The sequence below is a fragment of the Podarcis erhardii genome (assembly GCF_964252035.2).
Source record: "Podarcis erhardii genome assembly, chromosome: 8".
Classification (NCBI taxonomy): Eukaryota; Metazoa; Chordata; class Lepidosauria; order Squamata; family Lacertidae; genus Podarcis; species Podarcis erhardii.
In genome coordinates, this window is record NC_138499.1 from 73,265,225 (window position 1) to 73,288,394 (window position 23,170).

The window sequence follows — 23,170 nt, forward strand, 5'->3', positions numbered from 1 at the left end:
ATTCTGGACACCTTGACCATTTTATATAATCACAGGAAATCCATCTAAGAGTTATTAAATAACTCAAATGTGAAAATGCTGATCTTCTAATCTAATCCGGTTAGCTTAACATTTGTTCCAGGAAAACTGGTGGTAAGCATTGTTAAAGATTTAATTACAAAGCAAATAGTAAGCCTTGATGAAGTATAGCATGGTTTCTTCAATTGCAAGTCCTATCTCACCTAACATTTAAAGTTCTTTGAGTGTGTCAGCAGGCAATAGATAGCAATGATCCAACAGACCCTTGGTAAACTTCGCAGCAGTGCTTTTTTCTGGGAGGGACCCTGGGGTACGCATACCCCTAAACATTTTGTGAATCTAACGGGAGAAGAAACTAAAACTACTTTTCTGAGTACCTTTCAAAAAGAATATTCCACCAAGACCATGCCAATTTCAACAAGTGAGTGTGGACGTGGCTTCTCTCAGATGAATTTAATACTGATTGCAACAAGAGCATTTAAACATTGTAGCCAACTTAATGTTTATAAAATTGGTAGGCCTTCTATTGAGATTGTTTAAGCCTTCGGTGTATATAAATTCATGGGTTTTGAAAGGACGATATCTGGCAACAGACACCAACAGCAAGCAGAGAAATCGAGAAGATGTTAGTGCACACAACCTCATGCCAATGTGAGCTGTCGGCTGTGTAATATGAGGTAATGCATGTTCTTTGTACTTTTGCCCATTTACTGTATGTATTTTCCCCAAGTTGAACTATAAAATGGTGATTTTCTTGAGTCAAAATGAGAGTACCCCTAAACATTTTTTTTTATTATAGAAAAAAAAAACAACACTGCTTAGCAGTAAGCTTGGCAATAATTCAATAAAAGGGGAGGGATCCTCTTGTAGATCAGTAAGTGTTTAAGGAACTGGGAGCAAAGAATAAAAACAAATGGACTTTCAGGGTCTCTTCCACCTCTACAGTATATCCACTTTTATCAACAGGCTACTCGGCCTTTTTATCTGATCCAGCCGCAGTCTTCCCACTTTCTTAAAAATTCAAGAATTCCAAAAGGAAACCAAAAACTGCTATGAAAAACCTTAATAATTGCTTTTGTAATGTTTGGTTTGAATGGATCTCTGCATAGCCTATGCAAAATGGCAACCATGTTTATTATCTATTAATGAGCAAAGGATAACCAGATAAAACAAAGAGCCCAATGAAGAAAAATAATCTCTCCCAGTTTGATTTGTCTAAGTAAATCACTGAGGGACCTATGAGGACTGTAGTGCATTTTGTTTGCCTTTACTTTCAAAGGTCATTACTGAACCAGTTTGAGGTACAATCTTTATGCTTATCAAAGAATACAAAGTATTAATGGCGCAAACTCCCCTCCCGAAAAAATGCCGCAATCTTGTAAATAAGAAATGATGTAGGTGAATGACTTGCTGATGATGATTAATGACCCGCTCAATCTTTATATATGTGAGAAGCAGGAAAGACTCATGACTGTTGACAAAATGCATTACTGGGTCTTGAGCTACATTCTGCATCATGAGAAATGAAGCCATCTAACTTAGGCCAAATGTCACAAGTGTATGTGATATTTATTTATTTATTTATTTATTTATTTATTTATTCATTAATTCATTGAATGAATGAATGAATGAATGAACAATGACGAGTGCCTGGTGCTGCCCAGGAATCCAAAGAAACAAAAAGGAAAAGGAAAAGGAAAAGGAAAAGGAAAAGGAAAAGGAAAAGGAAAAGGAAAAGGAAAAGGAAAAGGAAGGAAGGTAATTTTCATATAGATAGTGTAATTTGTCAGTTTCTGGACTTTTCCCAGACACAACACATGCACACACACTCAGGACTTTGACCTGACCCAGGAAACACCTGATCAGGACACAAATGATATCTTTTTTGGTGTTGGGGGTGGATGATAGAGCTTAATTATGGTAAATTTGGTCTGCCATCTTAACTGAACATGGAACCTCAAATCCAAACATAGACGAAGATTGTTGCTTCCCCCTCAATGCAGAGTTGGGTGACAATATCTTCAGATATTGCAGAGCTGGGTGACAATATCTTCAGAGGCATTCCAAGTGGCACTTGTTGGAATTGTCACACCAAATTGGGTGACAATATCTTTAGATATCTTCACTTGCAGTGAATGTAACATCATTGGATGACTTACATGAATGCATGATCCATCTCAGATATCACACGAGAGAGAGTCTTTCATCACCTCATATGCAATGCATTGCAGTCTACACATTAAGCTGCTTGTTACCAAGAAGATATGGGATAAATAATATTATGAGTGAAGTCCACATTATTAATTAGTGTCTTCCTAGCATGCACTGGGATGCAGGTGGCACTGTGGTCTAAACCACTGAGCCTAGGGCTTACCGATCGGAATGTCAGCAGTTTGAATCCCCTGGCTGGGTGAGCTCCCATTGCTTGGTCCCAGCTCCTGCCAACCTAGCAGTTCGAAACCACGTCAAAGTGCAAGTAGATAAATAGGTACTGCCCCGGCAGGAAGGTAAAAGGCGTTTTCATGCACTGCTCTGGTTTCGCCAGAAGCGGCTTAGTCATCCTGGCCACATGACCCAGAAGCTGTCTGTGGACAAACACCAGCTCCCTTGGCCAGTAAAGCGAGATGAGTGCTGCAACCCCAGAGTCGTCCGTGACTGGACTTAATGGTCAGGGGTCCCTTTACAGTTACCTTTACAATACATGTTCAGTTCCCATGCTTTGGTATTGGTTTGCCTCCAATCTGCTGAACAGGTAGCAATGGAAAAGAAAGCAGGCATACAATTCAGAATCTATGATATAGCATGTCCCACAAGCCCTCTATGGCATTGAGAGTGCCATGTCCAATGACCCATATTCCGTTCAACTAGTTCCTCACCTTACTTTCATCCAAACCCACTTGAATGTAAGTTAGAGTTGCCATATTTCAAAAAGTGAAAATCCAGAAACAAAAGTTGTTGAGCTTTTAAAGGAAATCCACCAAATTCTACAATTCCTACATGGGGTGCCAAACACCTGGATTTTCCTAGACATTAAGCAATTTTCCGCCCAGATGTTGTTTGCAAGGGCAGAATCTGGGCTATGTCCTTGACATTCCATTATTAGGTCAAATATCCAAATTGTGAAATTTGGATAAACTCAATGTGCTTTCTGCAATAGAAAGCATTTGAAACTATAGGTTTAGAGTTCCTCTCCCTTACACACTAACAGCACCTTCTAATGCAAGTTTATTTATTTAGAAGAAAGTGCATTTAATGGAACAGTGGCGGACCTTGGGATCTCAAATATCAGCGGTGCCCTGAGCATCACCAAAATTTGTCCCCCCCCCTCCGCCTCTTGTACTCCAGTCTAAATAATAGTTGTGGTGTTCCCTGTGGCACCCTTGAGTGCAGTGTGACTGAATCAGTCATGCTCCCCTAAATCCAGCTCTGAATGCAACTTACTCCTAGGGAAATGCACAAAAGCTTGCAGCTTTTTCCTTACATCTGAAGAAAGAGAGAGCTAAGATATTCAGTGTTATGTTCACTCCTACATAATTGCAGGGTTACCCTTTGTGATAACAAGCATGCATTAGCCAGCTTGGAAACACTGTCAGTCGCAAAACTGTCTCCTTGATAAATGAACAGCCAAGTGCTATTTATTGTGTACAGCTGCACAGGCCTGACAAAGAAAAGCCTGATGTCAGTGCTCCTGCCAACTCCAGAGATTCCCCCTTTCAAAGTTGCTGTGCACAAGCGGAGCCAGTAATCCAGGAAGCAACAACGGTCCCTAAGTGCCAATCATGCAAACCTCTGTAGCCTCTCCCACTCTTCTGGGCAAATCAGGATTCAGACTGTTCAGCTTGACCCATAATGACCAGTGAGACAGAAGAAGAGGAGTTTGGACTTGATATCCCGCCTTTCACTCCCCTTAAGGAGTCTCAAAGTGGCTAACATTCTCCTTTCCCTTTCTCTCCCACAACAAACACCCTGTGAGGTGGGTGGGGCCGAGAGACTTCAGAGAAGTGTGACTAGCCCAAGGTCACCCAGCAGCTGCATGTGGACGAGCGGGGAAGCGAACCCGGTTCACCAGATTTTCCCTGCAATTCTAGGGATGGGTGGGGTGTTTTATCACTGAGGGCTTATCCACACTTATCTTTCCTCCACTCTTTCCAGGCACAGTCCATGCTCTAAACCTCCTTGTCCGAGCGCTACCCACTTTTGCTCCGGATCTTTCCCTGTGAAAACCCACTCTTTAAAGCTCAATGAAAGCAAACAGCAACCCATGGGAAACCCGAATTGATGTTTGCTCTGACTGAGTGCTAAAGAGAGGATTTTTGTGGGGAAAGCTCTGGGGTAAGGGGAAAATAATGCTCGGACACAGGAGCATTCTATTGGTTTCCTGAACCAACCCAGGACGGGCACACAGGTGTGCACCTGGCTGGGAGTGTGCATGTGCTGGGAAGGGAGGTGCCAGCTTTGCACTCACCACTGATGCCACTGGAGCAAACCCACTGGAGCAAAGTTGGGCCGTGCTGAGCCACCTGCCCACCCATGCAGAGGGGAGCTTGGCCAGCTGGCATGGACCTTGGTGGGCAGAGAGGGGCACCAAGCTGGGCCAGGCTGCACTGGGGTTGCTTGCGGGGGGGGGGGGGCACCTGGTCTGTGCCCACTCAAAAATTGTGGGCCTGGGGCCACAGCTGCCCTCCTCCAACACTTCCCCCACTATGTCCTTGCTCAGAAACGGAGCTTTTAAGTGTGGACCTGTGCCTGGAAAGTGTGGAACAAAAGGCAAGTCTGGATAAGCCCTAAGTTCTAATACTATACTATAGTATTATACTATACTATTTTTTCCAGTTCTGAAGTGTCTGAAATTGTTATGATAACCTGTCCATGGTTTATGCAATGAAGGATGGACTAAAAATATTGGGTTGCATCCAGTGCTGTCTGTGAATGGAAGAGATTTTTACTCGTGTTGCAGGACTCCAGCTTTCTCTCCTCCCCACTCTAAAACTGCTCTGGAAAATTGAAGGGAGGTGAGACCCATTGCAGTGGTGGAATAAATGGGCGAAAGCAGAAGGAGGTGAAAAGGCAACTTTCTGAGATAGGGAGAGTGGGGAGAGGTACAGAGTTTAATATCAGATGCTCTACCTCCTTGCAGAAGGAAAAATACTATAGGATGCAATGTTGGAGAACATTACACAATCTGGGTTCCCATCTGCATTAGAAGTCCTTAAATTTGTGTAGTTACACGCATGTGAAGGCCACTTTCATGAGTTCAATTGCGCTACCGTGTAGCATAATCAGAGGAGTGTGCCACTGATCAGGTTGGTCAAATACATCCCCACTCCCAACTCAGTTATTTACACAATGCATAAGCCCTTCTAATCACTTCCCTTTCTTCCTGGAAAAAAACTTGCATTGAGTCTCATTTCTCCTGCCATGTGCTTAATATTTGAGAAAAATAGTGTGCTGTTATGCAACCAGGTTTCACAGCAGTGTGTTCAAGAATAGAAATCTTAATGCAGTGTTGAACTCCTGAGGTGCAGTGATGTAACATACCAGGGCTGTAGCCTCTCATATTTAATATTCATGACGTGGAGGCAGAAAGAGTCCCACGATTTTTGAAAATCATTTGAGTGTGCGAGCTGGAGTAATTAATCTTCCTTGCCTGATTGCATTTTTCTTTCCACACCTTCCATTTTTAGTCCTCACACAGCACAGTACAGAAACCCTACTTACACTCCTAAGTACAATCAAAACACAGCAGAATGAAACAAAGATATACACTCACAGCTCACAGATAATATTGTGCAATTTCCCCCTCCCCTGTCCCTACTGCCCAAATTATGCAGGAAGCATCTTACTTTATTAATCAGCTGCCAGCCTAGAAATATGGCTGTTTATTGTTTGGTTTGCTGCAACAACTGAAAAGCATAGAATGGCTGTCTGAGAAACAAACTAAAATCAGTTGTGGAAATTCCTGGGGAAACTGGTTATGGTGTAGGCATTCAGGCAGTGAAAGAGACTCCAAAGAGTTTGTTCATTTGCTTGTCAGTGGCTGCTCCCAGACTGCAGCTCCCTCCCTGGAGAAGCTATACTGACTCCTTTCTTGTTGTCCCTCTACCCACAGATGAGGACCTTCTTGTTCAAACAGGCTTTCAGGAATTTCAATCTCCATGAATGCATTCCCAAGAAGATCACATGCACACCATGCTGGTTTTTTATATTTTGTTGAAAAATACCAGATACTGTAAAATAAAAGAATTCCCTGGATGCATAGATCCAGGTTGGGGAAAGCAATCTTTGGTGAGAAATCCCAAACAGAGATTTGAAATCACAAAACACACACCAAAGTAAAGTATGGAAATATAGACTGTTAAACATGTCAGTTTGCATTTCTTAATACAGAAAGTATTGCTCTGGTGTGTAGATCTTTCCTATTCTACTTAATTCAAGAGGTTTCTGGAAGCTTCTGTGTATGAAAGAAACAAGCAAAAGGTTCATGATGTTTGGGTTATTCCTTCAGAGAAGCTGAGTAGAGTTGGCTTAAACTGGTTTTGTTATCTCTTCTGCCAAGGTCACGCTGACTATAAAAGTAGGGTCAGAAGGAGCCTGAGTTTCTCTTTCTCTTTCTATCTCTCTTCCTTCTGGTGTGGTGTTCTGTACATAGTATACTATACAGTGGTACCTCTAGTTACGAACTTAATTAGTTCTTAACCTGAAACCGTTCTTAACTAGAGGTGTGCTTTCGCTAATGGGGCCTCTTGCTGCTGCTACGCCGCTGGTACACGATTTCCGTTCTCATCCTGGGGCAAAGTTCTCAACTCGAGGTAACATTTCCAGGTTAGCGGAGTTTGTAACCTGAAGCGTTTGTAACCTGAGGCGGTTGTAAGTAGAGGTTCTACTGTAGTGTTAAGGTTTAGATTTATTATAAGTTATTGTAAGTTTAAGTTAAGTCTGCTGCAACTGGATTTCTTATGGACTGTGCCAATCCTGAATTTATTGGATTTGTGACCATTATGCTCATTTGCCTTCAGTAGCAGTAAAACTCTGCTGAATGAAATATTGTCTCTGGTCTATTTTTGGGAATCCTACAACCTGTTTAAGTTGTTACTCTGCTAACTATACATTGGTATCTACTCTGGATCAATATTGAGTAGAATTCCATGACAAAACATTTAAAATAGCCCCTTCTAAGTTGCTTCCAAAGCTCCACACACATTTGGTAAGTTAAAATTGGTTTCCTTACAAACTCTTCAAAGGTCAGGTTCATGTGCTTTTCAATACAGCAGCAAGAAAAGAAAGACAGCAAAACTTAGGCAAGTTCCCAAAAGGTAAGTGTTTCTAAATTATTTGTATTGAAAGACAAAGATAGCTTGCTTAGGCCATATAGTCTAAGCTTGGAGTGTCCAGCTTAGACCTCTTGACTGGAAGGATTCACAATGGTGGAAAGTGGGAAAACAAAGAGTTTGGTAGCCGTCCACCCCAAGGTGAGGAGGTGTGACCTATCTAAGTCTAGCAGGACAGCTTGCTCTCTGGTCTTAACCCCTTCATGCATTAATTGTAGTTAAGAATGTTAGTTATATGAGACTGAATATTAAACACACAGGCAATAAGACTCAAAAACAGCTTTCCACTGACACCAACAGAAGCCTCTGTTCAAGCCTAATTGCTGGGGAAGAAGAAAGAATATTTGTGTGTATGTATGTGTACTACTGATTTTTATTTTTATTTTCCCCCCACTGACTACTGTTGAACATTAATTGACCAGTTAGTGGATAGTTGTTAATATGCAGCATTTTATCTGCCCAGCTGAACACATAACTCTCTTGGAAATGAGGGTATGATGAAACTGTGCAAAGAATACAAAATGTCCTTCTGTTTGTATCACTATTGTTAATGTTTGTGGGTCTGCATGTTTTCTTTCCACTAGATGTTAATACAACACAAAGCCTCTGTTCTTAAAAAAAGCACAGAATTCATGCTAGTTTGAAAGCATATGGAGAAACTCTATTCAAATGCAACTTTGTTACCTAAAATGTTACATATTTGTCTGCCACTCTTGAAAAGCTTATCAAGCATTAATTTGTGCATACTTTAACTTTATTCTTCCATCATTCAGAAGGATTTGAAACTACTAAATCAACCTCATGCTATCCATATGTTACAGTGGTACCTTGGGACTACACCAGGTGAGGGTGGCCAATGGGTCTCAAACCCTCAATGAGTTAGGGACTTCCCTTGCATGCGAAGACAGGCTCGAGCGGATTGAATGGATGAGGCCAATAGTGGGTCCAACGGTCAAGAAGGCAGTTTCCGTATGTGCTGTAGAGGGACGGGAGGGGCAGATGGGGCTCATCATCCTGGTAAGGTAGCCCATCTAGGAGAAGGAAAAGCACTGCTGTCTTGTGAAGTATCTTTGGGAGAAGGAAAGGCTTAGGCAGGCATAGGCAAACTCGGCCTTCCAGATGTTTTGAGACTACAATTCCCACCATCCTTGACCACTGGTCCTGTAAGTTAGGGATCATGGGAGTTGTAGGTCAAAAACATCTGGAGGGCCGAGTTTGCCTATGCCAGGGCTAAGGAATAAATCCTACCCAAATCTGGTGTGGAGCCCCTAAGACAGTTGGATGATGTCTTGTTCATCTCCTTTGAGCAACTGCTATAGCCAAGTTGTTGCCAGACATATTGTTCTGCCTTCCGTATTGTTATCTGAGCAGCCCAGAGACTCCAAACGCATTGCCCAGGCTTGTACCCGGGGAGGTCACTTTGGTGTTGTGCACACAGTGGTTTGATTTCATCACCAGAGGCATACTCCATTGCCTCTTGAGACAGATGGACGCCAACAACCAGAACCCTGGGGCCATTTCTTCATAGGCAGATCCAATTTTCTAAAGTAAAGTTAAAGGTACCCCTGACCATTACGTCCCTTCATGGATGACTCTGGGGTTGCATCCTCATCTCACTCTATAGGCCGAGGGAGATGGCGTTTGTCCACAGGCAACTTCCGGGTCATGTGGCCAGCATGACTAAGCCACTTCTTGCAGGGACAGAAGCCAGAGCACACAAAAATGCCATTTGCCTTCCCGCTGGAGCGGTACCTATTTATGTACTTGCACTTGATGTGCTTTCGAACTGCTAGGTGGGCAGGAGCTGGGACCGAACAACGGGAGCTCACCCCGTTGCGGGGATTCAAACAACCAACCTTCTGATTGGCAAGCCACAGTGCCACCTGCGCTAGTTCTAGTTAAATCTCCTAGTCCATTCACTACAGGCCCGGCAGTGATCTGGTGAATGGCAGGGGTTGGTTGGCCTTCCTGCTGGTGATTAGACAGAGCCAGCAGGTCAGTTGTGGGGCAGTGAGAAATGTCCCTATTTTTATGTGAGGAATGTTGGGGGGTATGTTATTTTAGCAGTCAAGTACTTTTTGTTTGTTACATGCTTGTATAAATGTTGTCTTTCCTCAGCAATAAGAAGATGGTTTGATAAAAAAAAAAAACACAGAATAAAATAAGTAGACTCTTTAGTGTCAAACAGGTAACTCTAGCACATTAGGTTAAGCACCATGTCCTAAGAAAGAGGCTGAGAGCTTTAATGCATTTTCTCTAAATTGTTTTGCACAGACTGTTCTGCATGTACAGGCATATGGCTCCTGTGTTTAATTATCCTTTCGTTTGTACGTTTGCTGCATAACGGACATATTTATATTACATTGTGTGCTGTCATCTCTCTGCGTACTTTCAAACATTTATTTTAATGAAGTACCTGTAACCCTGAATTTGTCTAGCTGCTGATAAGTGTTTATGACTGTGTTTTAAAAAATGCTCCCCCCTCTTTCACAGCCAATGGTAATGAAGCTGTTTGTATTTGATTCTTTTCAACGTTCCAGTTTGATGGGGGGAAAGAGGGCTTTACATTCACAGTTTGTGAATGGGATAGCAGTTTTTTTATTGGATTGATTGATTGATTGATTGATTGGTTGGTTGCTTGTTACCTAGGGAGGTCTCCAAGTGACTGATGTTTAGAAACATAAACATAGATTCATCCTACCTTAAAAGAAAATAATACAAAGCATTAACATTGTTATAATTTGAAACAACCTCATTGAAATGTGACAGAAAGCCTTGGCAGCACACAAGCAACAAAACACAATCAACTCAGTCCCTCAAAGGCGTGGAGAAAGGGGTGAATTTTAGGCAAAGGTAAAGGGACCCCTGACTGTTAGGTCCAGTCATGGACGACTCTGGGGTTGCAGCGCTCATCTTGCTTTACTGACCGAGGGAGCCGGCGTACAGCTTCCGGGTCATGTGGCCAGCATGACTAAGCCGCTTCTGGTGAACCAGAGCAGCACATGGAAACGCTGTTTACCTTCCCACCAGAGCAGTACCTACTTATCTACTTGCACTGCGTGCTTTCAAACTGCTAGGTTGGCAGAAGCTGGGACTGAGCAACGGGAGCTCACCCCATTGCAGGGATTCGAACCGCCGACCTTCTGATCGACAGTACCAAAAAAGGTGTCAATGAAGGTGTTAGGTGGACCTCACTGGGGAGAGTGTTGCACAGGTCTGTTGGGATACATCCAAGGAAATGGGGGCAATCGGCAGCCCCCCCAGCTGGCTCCAGCCCATTGGCCAGCAGCCAGGTGAACTCCGGTCCTTGGATCAGCATGTTTCTGCGACCCAAGCTTCAGAAGCTGTCAGAAGCTGGGCACGCAAGCCAGCAGAGATAAGAATTCTTCGCAGTGGAAGGGCAGAGAGAGGCTGTGTAAAAGCGTATTTACAAGCATTTTATTCAGCATCGGGACAAAGGAAAAACATGTCTGCTCCCCTTCGTGTCCAAGCAAAGAGCATAAGGAAATGCTATACACAACGGAAGTTCCCAGCAGGCTGTGCTGGAAGTAAACAGACACATGACATACAACAATCCACACATCTGTTCCTCTTAAGGTGAAACGGAACATTAATATCCTAACAAGGTTGGGAGCAACAACTGAAAAGGGCCTTTCCCTTGTCACCCTCCAAGCCTCACACAGAGGACAGACCTAGAGAAGGGCCTCAGATATCCATCTTCTGTTTCAGGTCTTCCCAGAGGCATCACGTTGACCACTGTGAGAACAGAATGATGATGTATTGTTGGTATTTAACTCCTAGTAAATTAGCAAAAATGTATAAAATGGGGTCAAATGTATGCTGGAAATGTAAGGGAAAAGAAGGCACCTTTTATCATATGTAGTGGAAATGTATGGTAGTAAAATAATTATGGGAAATGATATATAATGAATTGAAAAAATGTTTAAAATAACCCCTTCTAAAAAACCCGAAGCCTTCCTTTTAGGAATTCTAGGTGCCAAAATCTGAAAGGAGCAGATGAGACTATTTATGTATACGACCACGGCTGTACGGATGTTATTGGCCCAGAGATGGAAAGAAGATAAAGTCTCCACCAGAGAAGAATGGCAGATCAAGTTGATGAATTATGCCAAAATGGCCAAAATGACCAGAAGAATCAGAAATTAGGAAGACCGAAATTATAATAAGGAATAGGGAAAATTTATAACTTATATTAAAAACCATTGCAAACAGTTAAAATTGTTCGTAGGATTGGAATATCACCTTTAGTTTAATGGTGAATTTTGGACACAATGGAGAGGTAGAAGATTTTGGATTATCATAAAAGATGCAGGACAAAATGATTAACAATAAGACCCACAAAGGGGAGGAGGGAAGCCCAGGAGATTCCTTGGAATCATGTATTTATGTTGTAAGTTGGACATGTGAGTGTAAAATTTAATTTGAAAAACCAAATTAATTTAAAAGAAAACAAAAAATCCAAAACAAAATGCTGGGCTAGATAGGATTTTGGTCTGATCCAGCAGGACATTTCATATTTTTTTTATGGACAGTGTACACATTCTTCCATTATTTCCTTTGTTTAGAATTCATCTTAGTTTGCCAGTCGTCAAAGCCAAAGCCTTGCTACAGAGCAGAGTTTTCCAAACTTGGGTCTCCAGCTGTTTTTGGACTACAACTCCCATCATCCGTAGCTAGCAGGACCAGTGGTCATGGATGATGGGAATTGTAGTCCAAAACACCTGGAGACCCAAGTTTGGGAAACCCTGATATAAAGAATGCCTGTGAGGTTAATTTTGGACAGGGTGGGAGAAGTGAATGTTTCATAAGAAAAGGTTTTCCTAGAGATGGGGAGAGGATATGCTTGGTCCACTTGAACCAAGCAGATGTGACACTAGGAGCGATGGAGACATTTGACTCAGCTCACATTTCAAGGTGAAGCTACCTAATTCACGTTTTCCCAAACAATATATGAACAAAAACAGAGCCATCATTTGAAATTTCCTTTTCTCCAAATATTGCAATATAGTTGTTCTCTTAATTGTTTTTATATGTAATTGTTTTCTATGTTTCTATTATACTGTAGATCACTTTAAGATGCTTCATAAGCAGTGATTCATAAATGAAATGAATTTTTTTGAAAGTATCTGATATGGGCTGTTCATCCCCCCCCCCACCAGGTGGCTTTTGTGGTAATCTTTGCAAAGCAACTTTTGTGAGAAACGGATTTCTTTGAAACTCTGACCCAGTGCCATGGTTCCAAATCTCAATACATCAATTAAAATAAAAAATGAAAAGCAACACATGGCATTTCGTAACCTCCAAAGAATGACTGAACAGATCCAGGCTGTTAATAGTAATGCTTTGTGCTATCTATTCTCCTAAGTCAACATTCAAGCCACAGGAAAAGCCCTAGGCTCAGCATTATATAAAGCACACACTACAGATTAAGCAATGAGAAGCATATTACAAAGCTGAATACCAAGCAGGCGTCTCTGCTGGGGGTGCTCCAGGTGAATAACTACCTGGTGCAATCAAAATGGAAATCATTTGTGGGTGTTGTTTCTTGTGGGATTTTATTTTATTTGCAAATTTTATTGCCAGCATTTCTCATGTAAGCACCGCACAGTTTTCTTTGAAATACAGTTTTTTTCCAGGTGTGAATGAAAAAAGAGCAAACAGATTTCCTGTAACATTTTGTAAAAATAAATAAATGTTTACACACAATACATTACAGTTCCAGAGGATTGTTCAGAAAGGAAGACGGGGAATGAAAGCTTGTCCAGTGTATTGAGAGATCACTGTTAAGGCTGCCAGCAGTTCCTCTGGCTATGTATCTAACAGGAAATGAAGGTTATCATCTTCTCCGGTGGAGAGGGGAATTGTAGGACAGAGTCTTATAATAAAAGTTCACATTTTGTTTATGTACTTCTGCCTCACTATTCCGTTCACTAACAGGGAAATCATAGCAGGCTGAGTGAGCAAGACTCAAAGGTGAATGAACTACCAGATCCAAAGCCCTGATACACTTGCAACTGTCAGGCAAAAGTTGGAAAGGGGCACAATTCTCCTTCTTCCACCAGCATTAAATAAAAGATTTTCCTATATAACTATACCTGCACCAAGACATGATGAGGACTACTTGATGGATGTGGAGATTTGATGGAATTCTACATCCATGATTGGGGAGTTGGTGTTAGCCGACAACTGTAGTTTTTTTCTCCAGTTGGGTGCCTGCCAATAAAACAGGAGAACTTTGGAATCAGCAGAACCAAAGCTTCTCCTATGAAGTATCAAACACACAGTCTTCCCTTTCTGCCAGAGAAGCGTCAACAGCCAAGGGTGAATAGTGCCTTTCAGTACTGCCTGGGAAGGTGAATCCAAGCTTGGTCCCCTCTCTCTAAGGATATACCTCTGGCAATATGCAAAATCCTGTGTCTGACCCTCAGACACCCTCAAAAGAACCACAGGATCGTGATCTAACAGGCTCATGGAATTTAAACACCAGAAAGACAGGGGCAATTTTTTGGGAAGCCACGTTTAGCAGGACAATGATGCCCTAACCTATAGGAGGAAAGTGCTGGGAGACCTTGACTCGGGTTGCCAGGGTTCAGTGGAAACCCACATTCCATATTGCCTTGGGAAGTTGGTGTCAACCACCCACTAAACGTGGCAACTGGACACCAGACATCTCCCACTTGTTGGTGGCCCACAAGTCATTCCTGGAAGCTCTCAGCATTGCTGTTTCCTGCCACAGAGGCTGTCACAAAGAGCGATGCAGAACACTGGAACAGTTTCTGACAAGTTCACCCAATGTCCCTCACAAAGCACCATGTATGAGGAGGAGACTGGCACCTAAACCTCACAATGAGCCTGAGTGGAAGTAAACATGGTCATTGTGGAAGTGATACATCACAGCTGGTTGGTGCATGTGGCAATCACACAGGGTCTCCGGACGTTTGACGGTCTATTGATCCCTGTGCCACCACTATGATCACTTCCCCGCTGCCACCAACCCATTTCTCTCGGCTACACATTGAGTCCAGACAGTTGTTAACATTAAAACAAATAATCAAGTTTATTTTATAAGCAAGAACAAGGTTATGGTTTCAGATAATTTTTCTTGTCAGTTTCTTATCCTTAGTTTCTATACCGGCCTATACCTTCCTATTAACTTCTAACTGATTATCCCAACTGTCTATCTGACTCCTCCTAACAGTTTCTCTCACTCTCTCACAACAAAACTCGACCAACCCACAGACTTATCCTCCCTCTTCCTTCTCCAACTCCCAACTGACTTCTAAAACACTCCAACTCTAACTCCTCCCCTTGGGTTCCCACTGGCCAATCACTTCACACTCATTTAACCCTTTCCTTATGACCCACCTAGGAGGGCAAACGCCACAGTGCATTCCAGCCACTTCTTTGGCAGGTAGCATAAAGAGCAGGCCCACCTAACAGAGGAAGAAAAGGCAAATGGAGGAGGTGTGGGAACTACTTTCCCAAAAGAGACTGAAGCAAGAGAAAGATTGTGGAGAAGAGGAGAGCTAGGACCCTGAGTTATCTGGGTCTAGTACCCAGTAGTGAGCCAACAGCAGCAGGAAACATATGAGAGGCAGCTGAGAGGTAAAATGGATCATCGGGTTTCAAATGGAAGCAAGAGAATGGGATCTGAACATGTTTTATTGTATAAAGAAGGTTTGCCACTGAGCAGAGTGCCCAAACCTGCTAATTAGGATTATGTGAACCATCATATCTCCTCTAAAGAAAGGGGTGGATGTGAGGCTCTCAGGATTTTGAGCTCTACGGCACTCTCATCTTCTTTAGGAACATCTAACATTATGGCTGTAAGTTAAAAGTAGAAGCTTACGGTTTGGAAGCTACAGCTGTCAATCACAATGGCACACCTCCTCCTCCTTTCTCTCTCCCTCCTTGTTGCCTGATGTTTTCCTTGTATGGAAAGCTTGCCTGTGGGAGATTCAGAAATATATCAGATCTGAAGCTTCAAGATCAGTCTGCTTTGCTTTGATCTGCTTGGAAGCAGAGCTGTTTCACTTCAGAGGCAGCTGAAAACCTCTGAAACAGGCCACCTAGGCCCAGAATTTTGCCACTGTCTGAAAGAGAATATCCCCCCCTTTTTTAAAAAAAGGATGTGGCCTACAAAATTGTGTGTGTGTGTGTGTGTACACCAAATGGATACAGTTCAGTGTTTAACAGACTACAATGGCATTATCTCCCCAAGTTACATAGGAGAACAGAAGTGGGAAGAAGGGTCTAATTAAAGAGGGGTTCTCATCTTGTTGTGGGGTGGGTAGGATTTTTCTTCTTTATAGGCAATGATGGGTGAGCACTTTGGGGGATGTTATTCTAATGCCAATCTCATACATGAATGTTATGCTACAACATGAGTTGTAAATCTCTGAGAGACTCTTTTTTGTGTGAAAAGGGATGAATAGATATAATGCATAGTAGTAGTAGCAACAGCAGTAATAATAATAATATTTTCTGCTGAGGTACCACGTCCCCCAACATTTATCCAGTGAAAATAGGGATGTCCTATTCCATACCCTCCAACATTTCTTTGATGAAAATAGGGATGTCCTAAGGAAAAACAGGACATTCCAGGATCAAATCAGAAACCAGGACAGCTTCTGTAAATTTAAGACTGTCCCTGGAAAATAAGGACACTGTTTATTTGTAAATGCTTACTTTATTGGCTTCATCTAGATCTTCGTATACCATTTTGCAAACATGCTTTAATGTTGCAAAACTGACAAGAAAGCTTGATGCAATTTAGCATTCTTTTGACAGCTTTGTACTCCATTTTGGGTCTCTGTCCAAGCTGCACTTGGGAGCAAGTGTCCCAGTCATCCTAAATTCCACACCAGACTTTTGGCTAGGGGCCGAGTCTGCCTCGCTCGCTGGCGGAGCTCAACTATTGCCCCTGACAGGAGACAAAACAGTTCTGAGCACTTCAACAAAACAATGAAACTGCTGCTTACTCTGCAATCACTACGATAGCTTTGTAGATTCAGTTGTAAGACGGCTGGGTAGTCTCAGAGGTGCCTGGGAGTTTTTTTGTCTTCATACAATAAGGCAGACAGTTCTGAGCATTTCAATAAAACATGCAGAGAATTCTCTCTAAATTCTAAATTACCGTGCCAAAGCCTAAAGCGCTAGAAGTTTCCTCTCAGTAATCCAAATGATTTTTCTCTCTGTGTGTGTATGTATCTATGTGTAATGCTAAAGAATTTTGATATTACCATTTTAGTTAGTTTCCATAGATACTTGCAATAAGAGTGACATGTTATGGTAAATATTGCATTACCCTGTGAATGCAGTGAGACAGAAACCTGCAACACAAGCCTATCTTTAAAGAATTTCAGAAAAGGGGGGAAACACAAGAAATACTTTTTCCGTCCTCTGGGCCTAACTAGCCACCATCTTATTGATTTTATTTATTTAAGAAATTCCCATCCAACCTTTCACCACAAAGTCCCAGGGTGAGTTACAACAACATTAAACTTCAATAAAACAATTTAAAACAAACCAAAATGGTTGCTTATCCAGTCACAGGATGGGCGGCTGTTGTGGCTGTTGCAGCCTGTCCTGCCGGACCCCTTCCCCTAGGGAGCAATGTCAGGGCTAGGCAACCAGCCATTGGGAATTCCCAGGCCTGCTGCTGGAGATTGGTGGGCTATCACACCATTGGTTTATTTGAATCCTGGGCTGGGACCCTATAAAGACTGATTGCGGCTGACCCCAAGGACCGCGTTCAGCCAAAAAACAACTCTCTGTACCCTCCCCCCCATGATGTTGCGGGTTTATGTATGTTAACCTTTTCCTTCTAGGGCACGGCCTTTTCCTTCTGTGCTCAGAAAGACCATTTCCATTTCCATTCCTTTCCATTCTTCCTCCATCTGAAATTGGACTTGAAAGATGTCTTTTGCTGTAGGGCATAGAATAGGCTGGTGTGTGTGCTTGGTTGTGTTGTGTGCAGTGCTCTTTTTTTTTTTCCTGGGGGGACGCAAGGGTACGCATCCCCCTAAACATTTTGTGAATCTAACAGGAGAAGAAACTAAAAAAAAAAAAAGATTTTTAGTTCCTTCTCTAGCACGATGAATCATCAGTTCCATTGCTACCCCCGATGGCGGCCTCATTCCCTGTCACAGTGTTTCCTGAGTCTCAGATGGAAGCAAGCGTTTAATGTGTGAAGCAGGAGTTGGACTCTAGCATGGCGATTGGTCAGTTTCATTGTTTCTACTTCCAATGGCGGCTTCATTTCCTTTTCCAGTATTTTTCTTGAATCAAAATGACAGTACCCCTAAACATTTTTTTTTTAGAAAAAAAGCACTGTTTTTATGTATCTGTGTAATGACCATGACAGTTTCTCAGATTTGCAAATGAGCCCGTGGGTCTAAAAAGGTTGGTAACCCCTGCATTAAGAGCTCGTATCTCAGTGCTAGAATGTTTACCTTGCACGGATAAGGTCCCAGGTTGAGTCTCTGACATCTCCAAGTAGAGCAGAGGAATAATCTTGCCTGAAACCATGGGATGCTTCTCTGAGTAAGTCTAGACTATAACACACTAGAGGGACCAACAATTTGGCTTAGTATGAGACAGCTTCCAATAATCCTAGTTTATTATTTTTACCTCAAATCATGATCTACTGCAAGCGCTGAGCCATCTCTGCCACACATTACAAAAACTGAGTGGGGGCATGAGATGGGGAGGCACAATATGTTAACAAATACCAAATGTTCCATGATTTTTGAACTTTGCTTTGCCCACTTCCCAGATGTAACTTATTAGTCACTTGCCTTCATTTTTATATTTTTTTCAGGAGGTTGCCCCATACCCAGGGAGAGACATTAACTAAAGACAGCAAGTGACTAACCATGGTGTCCCCGTTTATATGGAACTTTCTCATGAAATTTAATTATTGGTTTGAATTATTGATTTCTTGCTTGGATAAACTAATCCTGCCATAATCACGAGTAAAACTAATACATTATAATTAGGGGATGAGATAAGCAATGGAGATTGGTTTCATCAAATAATTATGCCGCTCAGTTTGAATTATATTAAAGTTGCGTGTTTGCCACCTAATGGGTGACAAAAGTGATCATTTATAACAATGTAGATCTCATTTGCAGCTGCTGTATTATTTAGGGTGGGAAATAGAATATTACTTCCAGAATCTCCCTGTGCATTTGGGAAATGAACAACAACTTTCTTGCCATTTAATCAAGCTTCCTATAGATAATCTTTAAGAGCAATTCCCACAGGAAGTTATTACAAAGTACTCAATTCTGAAGGTTCCCCATGATTGAGAGGATCCCTTGTGGTTTCTCCTTTACTTTTCTGAAGTTTCCTTCCTGCAGCCAATCAGAAGCCGCAATTTGGTTTTCGAATGTTTTAGAAGTTGAATGGACTTCCGGAACTGATTCCGTTCGACTTCCAAGGTACAATTGTATTCTGAATTTGTACTCTATCCTGCAGAGTTGTATGGCACGCAAGGGTTCCATAGAGGATACACAGAAGGTTGCTGGCAGACAATTTCCTATGGTTCCCCAGGACAGAAAATTTGAAACCCACTAAATTCACTACTTATTGAGCAATGTTATCATCTGACAGGGAGGGAGGTTCTGATTGACAGGTGTGAAATATCTAAACAGGCAGATTGCAGTTTACAGTATCCAATGTTGTCCATTGCTGCAGATCAGCAGAAAAGAAAAAAGGCAAATGTTTATATGTTTCATGAAATTTTATTATACATTGACCCCTAAATGTGCACCACCAGCATTGCATTCCGATCTCAATTGCTGGCACTGCTGAAACCTCAAATCCACACCAATGCATTGGTAGAAACCCATTAGTAGTCAAGAAATGGCAGAAATACAAAATGAATGGTCAGTAATAGCATGACTCTCCAACTGCTGGGATCTAAAGGCTTCTGACAGATTAACAAGGACTGTTCGTAGGGCTAGCACAAGTGAATGAAACTGATGTTTCAGTGTTGGGTGTATATTTCATGTTTTTCCCACTGAAACATGCCCATACGAATGTGCAGCTTGTTTTGCATGTCATTTTCTTAAAAAATCTCTAATTCCCCCCTCTGCAGCAGTTTAAAGACAAAGTAGCCTTTCCCAGATTTGGGCTGTGTGCCTGCACAATTAGATTAATTCAGTTTATTGGCACCTTAATAACTGACACAGCAGAACTCATTTCTATGACTTGATGCTAACTGGGAGAAGAGGGGGGCATTAGTACAGCTTTTCTGTACAGCATTTTGAACATGCAATAATCAATGCAGGAGGGAGATTGTCTGCTGTCTTCCAGTTGTCTTGGATTAAAAACTTTATAATCCCTGATGATCAGCCATGTTGCGTGAAGCTGATGGGAGTTGTAGCACAACACATCTGGAGGGTACCATGTTGGAGGAAGCTGAGGGAATTCCCCATTTTCTATTTTAACACCTGGTTCTGAGCCGAAAAAAACCTGTATTTTCATTTCAATGCCATCATGCACAGGAACTTGAAAAGTCTTGGCTATTTCTAAAGGTTGACCAGAGGTGTCTGACTGTATCTGAAGTAGAACTAAGCCTAAGTTTACCAGAATACTTTTTTTCTGAGAAAATTCTGAGATGTTCATTTCTCTCATTCACCCCTATCCCTTCACCCCCAAAGAAGGACACTTTGCAGAATTTTCTCACAATACTCTCCATTTTGGGGGTGGGGTGGGAGCCCCTGCTTTCCACGCCCAATAATGGCACTAGGGGCAGGGTATTGTTGATATAAATGGTGATTGGATTGCTAATGCAGTTGCTGCCATTTGAAACAGCAGCAAGGGGGCAAGGGAGGAGGGTTTGGGAAAAACTATGCTATTCACACTTCTAAACCTTAACCCCAAAGAAATTGTTGGAAAGCATGCGATCCACTTGGAGAAACTTGGTGTGATGCCCTTATGCCACCTTCACACTTGAGAGGCCAGTTGTACAATGTTCTAATCTAACTAACCTTGATTCACCAAACCAAAAACAGCAAGGCCCATGCAGAGCTTGTCTTGTTAAGTGGGAGTCTTGTTAGAGAGAAGAAAGAAAGAAAGTTTAAAAACATTTTATGCACTCTTCGATTCTACACTAATCTATCAAGTATCTGTCATGCACTTCTGAAGGCAGCCCTGTTTAGGGGAGTTTTTAATGTTTAATGTTTTATTGTATTTTTAATATTCTATTGGAAGCCGCTCAGAGTGGCTGGGGGAGGCCTGGCTAGATGGGTGGGGCATTTATTATTATTCTCAGCTATCTTGCAAAACTAATTCTACATGCCTCATTCTAACTCAAGGTCTGCCAAAGCACGATAACGCTGGTACCAGATATTTGGCTCCAACAGATTCACAGTCCATGAGACATGCCATTGCAGCACCACTGGCTAAATTAACTTAGCATTGTGCACCAGTACACAGTACACACAGGTTATGGTCAGGAATCAGACTGAACGGTATTGCCCTGAGGAAGAATGGTGGGAGCCTGCCTCTCTCCTTCTGTGCAAGGGCCTGATCCTGAAGCTTCTCTGGAGCAGGAGGATAGTATCGACCTAGAGCAGGCTTCCTCAAACTCGGCCCTCCAGATGTTTTGAGACTACAATTCCCATCATCCCCGACCACTGGTCCTTCTAGCTGGGGATCATGGGAGTTGTAGGCCAAAAAATCTGGAGGGCTGAGGAAAAGAGCAATGGTTCATGGAAAGACACTGCTCGGAAACTTATAGTTGCGCTGAGCTGGGAGAAGAGCAACCAAGGGGAGAGGAACAGGAAGAGAGAGAGCTTTTTGAATCTCCCTCGCTAGAAAGCGTGCAGCCCATGAGCCCGAGAGCCAGGCGTCTGGATAGTGTAGCCTCTCAGAAGGCTCAGAGGTGAAGAGATCACGTGGTGAGGAGACAGGAAGACAGACGTAACTAGAGGGAAGTGGGAGGAACTCAATTGGGAGCACCTGCACAGTGAGAACGGACACTGAATGTTTGTGCTGTGTTCAATGAGCCTCTCTGTTGCTGCAAAAGACTGCTTTAGCCTTTTATCTACAGATAGGGGGAAGGGAAGCCTTGCCTGGCAACCTGACACTTGCTGTTGAAACCTGGGAGTGTGTACAGACAGGCATGAGAGTTTCATCCATGGCCGTTTTGCCCATTAAGTCTGTGGTTGGCTGGGAGGCATGAGGCATTCTTGGCATGACAGTGTAATTCATGCAGGCTGCTAGTGGGGGTCCCCAGATAGCTTAGCCCTCCAAACCCTGGGGCAAGTGTACCCACCTGCCTCTGCCCAAATGCCTTTGAAGGTGGTGGACTCTCATTCATTGGAGGTTTCTCAGATGGCCATCTGTCAGGGTCCAGCTGGATGATGGAGTATGGTTGGAGACACTAGCCCAGGCATAGGCAAACTTGGCCCTCTAGATGTTTTGGGGCTACAGCTCCCATCATTCCTGACTGCTGGTCCTGTTAGCTAGTGATGATGGGAGTTGTAGTCCCAAAACAGCTGGAGAGCCAAGTTTGACAATCACTGAACTAGGGCATATAAGCCTAGATGAACTCTTGTGTTTTCACTTTTTGTAAATTAAACTTGATTGCACTGTGTGTCTCCTCTTTCTGACCGATGGACGAACCTGCATTCCTGACAGCCCTTTGACACCATCTATAATGGACTCTTTAGTTGATTCCTGCATTGCAGAGGGTGGGACTAGATGACCCTCAGGGTCCCTTCCAACTCTACGGTTCTGTGATTCTATGAATCTAAAAAGCCTGACTCAAAAAAAGAAATGGGAAGAGACACTGAAACTTTAGGCTTCAGGTTTAATTGTAGCACCATACTGGTGCAACATCCATAGCATCTTGATTTTATGCAAACACCCATTGACAGCTAAGAATAAGTTTCTGTCTGAGTTCTTTTGTCCCTGGTGATAGAGATGTCCTCAGACAGAATTTGATAGTTAATAGGACCAGATTATTCATAGAAAAATGTGTAAGTCTTTGACCCAATACATGGGTCAGAAGCATGATGATCCAATTGTAAAATTCAGATGCAAATATGTTAATAGGAACACACCATAATTAGATATTGTGATATGGTAAATCAAATTAGAGCCCTGTGCACCTCCATTTCTTTCCCTCTTCCATATCTGACATTACATTTTGTAATTAAAAAAATGGGAGCCTAGCTAATTAGAAAAAGTAAATTATCTTTCAAGAATTTGTCACCGGATCAAGTATCATGCGTTTGATAGCAACTTACAGCTTTGCGTTTTTAATTAGCATCACCACCATTAGATCAGACGCATCAAGTTTGACATATTACAACATCCCTTGATGTTAGCAACCTGATCCAAAAGAAAATGCCCTCTATTTTCTTGCAAAAAGCCAGCACCTCCTATTTTTATTATTCCACTTATATTTATTCCTTAGTTGCTAACAAGGTAATCAGGATGTCACTGCTTTAAATCACTCCTCTACCATGAATCCACTAGGGGTTGTATTTAACAGTAGCCACACTCAGAGTAGAAACATGCAAGTTAATGAACCTGTTGGTCATGTCCATCACTTTGAGTGGGATTAGCATTAGATACAACCCTAGGCCATCTGAGACAAGCCAATGACAAGCCATCCCCTATCAGTGCCCCCTCACCCCGACTGTAATATATGGTAGCTAGAAATATTGGCAAGCCTTGCAGGCTTGTTGTAAGGATGAAACATGCAGAACACTTTAAACAACTGAAAGCATTCTACAGATGTTCAGTGCTATCATTTTATTTATGCATTTATTTCATTTACATAT

The 23,170-nt window shown here is 42.4% G+C and overlaps 1 long non-coding RNA gene across 2 annotated transcripts in view; it reads right to left on the minus strand.

Moving 5' to 3' along the window:
- The window catches only part of LOC309348126, a 181,716-nt gene that overhangs the window by 82,634 nt on the left and 75,912 nt on the right, over nt 1-23,170 (minus strand). The gene's annotated exons all lie outside the window — the stretch shown is intronic.